The sequence below is a fragment of the Dioscorea cayenensis genome, unplaced genomic scaffold, assembly GCF_009730915.1.
Source record: "Dioscorea cayenensis subsp. rotundata cultivar TDr96_F1 unplaced genomic scaffold, TDr96_F1_v2_PseudoChromosome.rev07_lg8_w22 25.fasta BLBR01001448.1, whole genome shotgun sequence".
NCBI lineage: Eukaryota > Viridiplantae > Streptophyta > Magnoliopsida > Dioscoreales > Dioscoreaceae > Dioscorea > Dioscorea cayenensis.
In genome coordinates, this window is record NW_024087839.1 from 87,013 (window position 1) to 96,213 (window position 9,201).

General features: G+C 32.5%; 1 long non-coding RNA gene across 1 annotated transcript; it reads left to right on the forward strand.

The window, feature by feature from the left end:
• The first annotated feature begins 420 nt into the window (after positions 1-420).
• On the forward strand, positions 421-6,623 carry LOC120256440. The gene is made up of 3 exons (XR_005535305.1): positions 421-519; positions 669-711; positions 6,295-6,623. It is a non-coding gene; the product is annotated as an uncharacterized LOC120256440 (long non-coding RNA).
• The last annotated feature ends 2,578 nt before the right edge of the window (positions 6,624-9,201 follow it).

Below are 9,201 nucleotides of genomic sequence, written 5' to 3' on the forward strand. Positions count from 1 at the left end.
TTTTAAATGTTTTTTAAATAAAAAGATTTAAAAAGTTTAGAAAAGATTTCCACTTTCTATAGAATAATATGTTTGTTTGGAAGTTCTTATTGATTTTTTAAAGTAAAACTATTTTAATGCCTTTAACAAAATTAATGTTATTGAATCCTTTTCATTAATAACACCACACAACAAATAAATGGAATTAAACAACTCTAGGGGGGAACCATTGCTTACATAAAACCATTAATTTATTTGGAAACCAAAAGGGAAGGCATGGTTTTCCCTCTCCAGCTAAATAAGCTTCACCTTCTCCAGCTGAATGAGCATTCCTCCCAAAGTGGTGGGAATAACCATTCCCTTCACCTAAAATTACACATACACCCCTTAGCAAATTCCAAAATTCTTCAAGTCTTTCTTTTCTCATCTAAAAAGGCTGCAAAATGTTCATCTTCATATTTCCCTTGCTGCTAAACCTAATGGCCAAATCTGATCATCTTTTCTCTTGGTCATCCAGCAAATTGGTCATCGGAATATCAGGTTTGAGACACTTCCTCACCTCTACTCATATACAATTAGGTCCATTTCTTTTTCACTTGGATTTGGTTTAAGAATTTTTGTTTTTTTTGCAATCATGATAGATGTTTGGTTTTATTGAATTTTGACACTTTAAGTGATATTTTTTTCAGATTAAAGAAAGATCTTTGGTTCCAAGGGAATATACATAGCTAGGTATGCAAAAATATTTTTCAATCAGAAGAACTATTGTCCTGCAGTTTGGTTTTCTAATTATATATATTTTCTTTCCAACTGTTTGTGATTTTTTGTACATGTGATTGATTGCATGGTTAAAACTTTGAGTTTTCTTTTATGTTTTTTTGGCTTGTTTTTGTTCCAGAAATGCATAGATATTTTTATAGTGAGTCTCTTCATGATTCTGAACATTTCTTAGTTTTAGAGCATGTATTGATTCTTTCTTTCTCCATCCATCTGTTGCTTGTTTTTAGCTATTGCCAAAAGTTTTTCAGATGGAATTTGGTTGTTGAATGTTGATATCAATTTTTATGCATTTTGTGTGTATCTTTAAAACAAATTTGGTTGTTCTAACAATTTGATTGATTTGTTGCATGCATTGCTTTATTGTTTTTTCGTGTTTATTTTTTGGTACTTGAAACTCACTGTATTCAATATTTATGGTTTTCCTTTTGGCGAGTTCATGAAACTTTAATAGGAAATAGTGGAATTAAAGTTTTGGCATTAAGAAATTAATACTTATTGAAAGAGATCACCATGTGCGTATGAAAAAGTAGAATTGGTGCTTACTCGTGTTGTTATGGAGTCCCAGAAGTATTGTCATCAAATATTGTCGAATGCATAACCTTATTCTTTGAAAGAGTGTTAGTTTTTTCAACTTCTTTCATTCCATGCACTTATTTTTTACATGCGTTGTAATCCCACAGATTTTTGCACATCTTAAAATTACCTAAAAATATGTTAATCTGCAGTCTCCCATCCCTTGAATGAGAACAAGTGAAAACACACGTCTAAAGTGAGGCATAGATAAATCTTGGATGCTCCATTATTATTGTTTAGTGTATAAAATTAGTTCTTGGATTCCTTTGGAATTTTAATGTATTTCAATCCAATACTAGTTGCTTAATTAGTAATCCATTCCATCACATCACTTTCCAAAAGGACATGCAAATGATGTGGTGCACTTTTGTTTCTTAGGCATACTTCTTTGGTCTTTTTTTATGTTGCAAGGAAGGTTCTCCATGGCCTTTATGTGACTTATTGATCATGTTATTGTACAACTTATGCTTTAGTATAAATAACATTACATGTTCTTACCTATCTAAACTTTCATTGGTTTACAAGACATACATGTATTAGTTATGTCAATATTTTTTACAGCATGAAAAATCCATGATTCCCCCTTTGGAAATATAAGTTGTTACTTGGACACTTTCCATTAATTATAAGCCATAATTATCAATTAGTTAATGAATGCATGTAGATAAGCAATTTTTTTTCTTTAGATTTGTTAATTTTTTTCTCTTTCTAAGTGTAGTGAATCAGTATATAAGCTCTATAATCTTGCTTGAGTTATCTTATGGGTGATATTTATATATGGCTGATGACCTTTAGCTTAAAAGTGTTTTCATGAAATGTTGCTTTGTGGTATTTATCATTGTGTTGCTTTTTAGAGGTTTTAATCTTTTGAGTGTTGTAATAATCTTGGTGAAATTGACATATTTAATTGTCATTTTAGATATGGACGAGATTGACAAAATCCACATGTATTTATTAATGTGTATGTGCTATTTTTACATTCTAAATATCATGATTGTCGTATGTGCCAAAAAACAATGTGACAATTGAAATAGAGTGATTCAACACGAGATTTAGTCAACATCAGTTAGGCGTCACCGACAATATGAGTACTTGAATCGGGTGGTTTATGAAAGAGACATCAAATGCATTGATAAACTACACATGGATCGTTGACACATCCCTTGCGTGTGTGTACCGCAAGTGCACGGATCGTCGAAGTAATTAAATACCCCGGTGAGTAGGTAGTCAAATCCACAGGGAATAGATGCTCAGAAACAAGAAGTATTGCTATTTAGCTAGAGTGAAACCAATTTGTAATTTGATTCAAGAAATTAATGCAAAGAAAAGTAAAAGAGAAAAGAGAACAAGCAAGAGTAATCGGAGAGAACAATAAATGGTAAAATGGGGTACCCGGACAATGCTCACATTAGGACTAATGTTTCAAGTGCAAGACTAATATTATGCCTCCTAATTGAAGTTTAATGAATCGTGGAGATCCAAAGACACACAGTCCCAAACCTAAGGTCAATCGTGACTAGCCCTCTACACTATGCCCCAGCGGAAAGGGATACTCTCAACACTTCACACTGTGTGGGACTACTTGAAGCTCTAGGGATTCCAAGTGATAAACCCTATTCTCTAACCTAGATATAACCCTTTGGTTTAGGTGAAAGATCCCTAACTACAATTAAACCCCAGCACTAAGGATAACTCAACACTTCACCCTATCACTCACGCAACTAATTGAAGAAGGTATCTTAGCACTTCACTCTATTATGATCGCAAAGAACTCTAGGAACATGGAGGTAGGATAAATCACGTCGGAGGGGAAAGGGGACGTTCCGCTACCTCTCGACTCACCATCTCAACCCTCTTCAATCTCACTAAGTATAACCCTAATGAAGTTGTCACCCTTTCAATGGATTACCTAGATGGATTCTTAACCCTAGTGTCACTCTAAGGGAAAATTAAAACAATAATCATGCAAGATTGAAACTAAATTAAAACATCTTAGGGTTTACAAGTCCAAGCACCCACTAGGGGTTTTGCTCTCCATGGAGCAATACAAGGTCAAAGATGAAATCAAAAATAAGTGCAACAAATCCATAGAGATAACCCCCTTGTCGTCCATGTTGATGGTCTTCAAGAGCCACCTCGTCTTCTCCAAAGACTCCTTCGTCAAGCCTAGGGGACACCTCGCCAAATCAATGCCGAAGAAAGCTTCCCCAATAGCTCTCCTCCAAAGAAAATCGATGTCGAATGCCATATAACAGCTCCTAAATCCCAGAAAAAATCTCTCCAAACCCTAGCCGCACTCTCCCCAAAAGATAGGCGAGAAATAGGAAGAAGATCCTCAAATAAAACTCTCAAAGCGATATTTATAGGGCTGAAATCGAGCATCCACACGGGCGTGTGGAATTTCCAGGCTGTTTTTTTCTTACGCGTTGTGAATAGTAACTACTATAGTGATTTTGTTATAGTAAACTGCTACAGTACTTTCACCACAATACTCCCGACTTCAATTTTTTTCATCAAGGCCACATGATTGGGCACACATCTATGCAGTAAATCACGTCGCGTCTTGATTTTAAACACATTGACGAAGTTCTTGACACTGTTGCACAAGTTGGAACAAATGAGTGTGGCTGCTTTTGTGCCCCTCCACCTTGTGTATTCACTTGAATATTTTGGAGGTTGGTACACACCCACATGTCTATCAGCACAACTTGTGCCTTGATCCTTGTTTGGTCTAAGAGTTTCCTCAACAATTGCGTCCATGATCTATTTTTACTTCCTTTCTTCCAAACTTGTCTCCACAACCCTAAATGCACAAAAGAACACAAATACACACGAATAAGCCATAAAATCTGATAAAAATGATGCTCAATGTAAGAAAAGTATACTTCGTAATACTTATACACAAGTACTTATCAATCGTCATTGTTTTTATAATTTAAACCAATTGCTCACCACTATTGGTGAGTTACGAGGCATGAGAATGTTATGGTTGAGGAGATGGTGGCAATGTTTTTAAACATTATAGCACACCATGTCAAAAATAGAATAGATAGTTAAATTTGACTTCGTACGATCTACAGAGACAGTTAGTCGACATTTTTATGTTGTCTTGAAGTCAATTATCCTATGTCATGGTGTTTTGCTAAAGAAATCTGAACTAGTCCCCACAAATTGAAATGATCCTAGGTGGAAATGGTTTAAGGTAATACCTAAGTTTGTAGATTTTTCTTTGTTTATTGGTACGTGTGCCTAAAGTAAAAATTGTTCTACTCATGATGTAAAATTTCTTTGGAGCATTAGATGGGACACATATTCGAGTACAAGTGCCTAAAGTTGATTGGCCAAGATATAAATAAGAAAAACTTAAATCACTACCAATGTGTTATCACGCACCGTGCTCTTAGAAATGGTGTCATTGAACATGCGATTGACTCAACATCTACTAGGCGACATAAACAACTTGACTATCTCCAACGTGTAATTTATGAAAGTGATGTAAAATGCATTGATAAACTACGCATGGATCGATGTAGTTTTCATCGATTATGGCAACTATTAAGTACGACTGGTGGGCTACAAGGCACGAAAAATGTCATGGTTGAAGAAATGGTTGCGATGTTTCTGAACATTCTAGCACACCATGCAAAAAATAGGATAATCAAATTTGATTTCATCAGATCTGGTGAGACAGTTAACACACATTTTCATGTTGTCTTGAAGTCAACCATACTCTGCCATAGTGTCTTGTTGAAAAAACCAGAACACATCCTAGAAAATTCAACTGATCATACATGGAAGTGGTTTAAGGTATTATTGAATTCCATTATTTTTTAAATAAATAATTATTATTTTTTTAGATAGTAACATATTATTTTTTATTTAATATAGAATTGCCTTGGAGAATTGGATGTAACTCATATTAGAGTGAATGTGCCAAAAGCCGATCGAGCAAGATATCGATCAAGAAAATCTAAAATAACTACTGTTGTTTGTCAAGATATGTAATTTATATATATGTTATCTGGCTGGGAGTGTTCAGCTCATGATGGCATAGTTCTTAGGGATGCGATAACAAAGCACAATGGATTAAATGTTCCAAATGGTAAATAAATTATAATCACATTGTCCTTTGGATACTAATAGTTAGTCCTTAAAACAAATTTCTAATAATAATTGTTTGTTTGTTAGGATTTTACTATTTGGTGAATTCTGAATATGCAAATTGCCCTGGATTTCTTGCGCCTTTTTGAGGACAACGGTATCATTTGAGTTCTTGGGATGATGGACGCCAACCATGTACACCTCAAGAGTTCTTTAATATGAAACATGCAAGTGCTAGGAATGTAATTGAGAGGACCTTCGGTCTTCTAAAAATTCGCTGGAAAATTCTATCAAGCCCAAGTTTTTATAATATAGCAACCCAGCGACGTATCATTAATGCATGTTGCTTATTGCATAACTTTATTAGAAAAGAGATGACTGAAGATCCTACAGAAAATGAACTTGAGTTTCTACATTCGGAGGAGGACATGCAAGATGATACTGAGAATATTACAGTTGTTGATCCAACAAATGAGTGGACCCAATTTAGAGTTGACATGGCTACAAATATGTTTAATAGTCGGAGATCAAACTAATTGATTGATAGTTTGTTAGGCGTGTGAGTGTTGAGAACATGTGTTTATCTCAGTTTGTTTTTTTGTGGTCCTATTTGAAGGATGATATGTGGAAGCAATTTTTTTATCATATTATGATGTGTGGTGTGTTATTTGATTGTCTTTTATGTATATCTGTGTTATTTAAATTTCTTGGTGTTATGTGAATTCTCAAAAGTTTTTATTAATGTCTAAATGCTAGTTTTAGGATATGATTTTTCTCAAAGAATGTAACCCTTTTGAAATGGTTGGTTTTCAATGTCTTCATTTAAATTTGGCTGATGGTTATTATTATTTTTTTATTCAGTATGGATTCGAATTCACAAGCAGGCCGTAGAGTACAAAGCAAACACTATTGGACAACAGATGAGGATAAGGCACTTATTGATGCCTTAGTGGAGCTATCAACAAATCCAATGTGGCGGACGGAGAATGGATTTCGCAATGGCTACGTCGTTTAATTAGAAAGAATGATAAAAGAAAAACTTCCACAAAGCATGATAAAAGCTTCACCTAATATCGAGTCTAGGGTGAAGCTCTTAAGGAAACAGATAACTGCAATAAGTGATATCTTACAAATTAGTGGGTTCGTTTGGAACTATGAAAAGTGCACTATTGAGTGTGAGAAAAGCGCATATGATGAATATGTTAATGTATATATCACTACATTTCATGGTTAATTGATAATTTAATGGATATATTTTACTTATATCACTCATTTTCTTATTTGATGCAATGTAGAACCATAAAGAAGCAGCTGGTCTTTACGGGAAGTGTTTTCCATTTTTCAATGATCTTGCTCTAGTGTTCACAAAAGATAGAGCACAGGGAACTGCACGGGGTGACATTGGAGATGATGCAGAACAATATGCGCAGGGAAACATTAGTTTGGATGAGGACATGGGTTTCTCTCAGTTACTCAACTGATGAGTTTTCCACGCCTATGCAAGAACCTGCATCACAGTAATCACATGTGGCTTCATAAGGTACTAGTACCGCCAAATCCCACCGAAAACGAAAAAGTATTGGTCGGGACCCTTCCATGGACACACTAAATAAAAATTTCCTCAACTTTGTGGAAAAAGTTGGACTGGAATTTTGGTCGATTGCCGATCCAGCTACTAAAAAGGATGCTAATCATGAAGAGCATGAAGAAAGGAGGAAATTGCTACCTCAAATACTTCCATTGGTTGAAAGGTCTCTCTATTCATGAAGTGATGTTTATCTTGCAAGTTTTGCCAAAACATGAAAATGAACTTAAAACATTTATTGAGTTACCAGGCAGCATGAAACTACCATTTTGTCATGCACTTCTAGCAAGATTAGGATATATACCGCCTAGTCTATGAACTATGCATATTAATGGTGTTATGTTCCTTGTTTTAATGCTTTATAAATTATATGTAATGATGTTATGTTTCTTGTTTTAATGCTTGGCTATGTAATGGATCAATCATATTATGCCAAACTCAAGCTTTGAACTTTCATGTAATATGTCTAGTGTCATATGGATTTTATGTTTTTCTTAATTGGGAGCATTCCTTTAATGTGTTTTTTTTATTGGTACATAATATATCAAAATTTGTTAGGAATGTTCTTGTGATTTTTAAAATGAGAAGCCATGTTGATTTTTTTTTTTTAATTTTTGAATAATGTTTTGCATGGAAATTAAAAATCTTATTATGGTTTGTATTTATTTTTAAAATATTAAATTTATTAAAATTTTGGTGATTTAAAAATAATTAAATTTGGACATTTGTTTATTTTAATTAATAATAATTAAATTGTGTTTGTCAATTATAAATTATAAATTTTATTTAAAAAATAAATACATCAATAACTCATTTAAATGTTATTTATAAAAATTGGAGTCATTTAATAATTGTTTCCTTTACAATTAAGATACATTATTTAATTAAAATATTTGAGGGTACAAAAGTAATTTTATTAAAATTTTCCCCTATATCTTCTTGTATTCCTATCGACATTCCCTTCAACCAAACATTACTTTTATTCACATCCCCAATCCCCTTTCTCTATTTTATCCCCATCCCCATGCCCTTCTCCTTCCCCATCCCCATCCCCATCTCCATATTCTCATTCCCTCTAACCAAACGGACCTTTAATACAAACAAAGGCTTAGCCATTTGATTACAATGAATGAAATGGAAAAGAGTGAAAGAATAATGAAAATGAGGAGGATTGAAAAAGGCATGTGAATGAAAAATATATTTAGTTGGAAATATTAGAAAGTTTATTATAAATGGAAAAAGTGTAAAAAAAATGATAAAATGACTATTATACCTTTTATGCAAATAAAAATTATTATTATGAGGGGATTAAAAAAGGCATGGGAATGAAAACTATATTTAGTTAGAAATATTAGAAAGTTTTAAGAATGAAAAAATAAAAAAACAAAAAAAAAATGATAAAATGATTATTATTATGCCCTTTATGTGAATAAAAATTATTATCATTATTATTATTATTATTATTATTATTATTATATATATAATAATGAAGTGTGACAATTATTTTTAAAATTATTTAAGTATTAAAATAAATTTATTATTATAAATAAATAATTAACTTTAATAGCTCACATGTTACACTATTTGTTAATATCCAAATCTTTGTTAATCTTATTAATTAACAATTAATTAACCATAATAAATAACTATTACATTTTAAAAATATTTATTATTATAAATAACTATTTAACTTAAACTAAGTCATAATAACTATTCATATCAATCATTATTATTTAATTATTATAATAAATCATTTAGATTAATAGATTTATAATTAAATAAGCAAATGAGTTAATTGGTAATTTACCCATCATAACTTCTACTCCTCTCCCACTCCCCTCGAAAGTGAGGCATGGGAACTCCCCCTTCATCCCTCTACTGCTTACTCATGTCTCTTCCACTCCCATTACTCCACTTCCAAACGAAAGCTTACACCATGTAAAGTATCATTTCCAATCAAATCCTTCCAACAACCCCGCAATAAAATAAATTTAAAAATAAAAATAAAAAAATTTCCTGGGTTTCAAGCATATTGTACATCAACTTTATATATATATATATATAGATTTACCCATATGGTTGGTTATCAAGATTCAATCAAAGAAAAAGATCACAAGATGAATTATTTTTAAAATAACGAATACATTTTTTTTTTCAAAGCAGAAAGTAGGTTTATTATATCC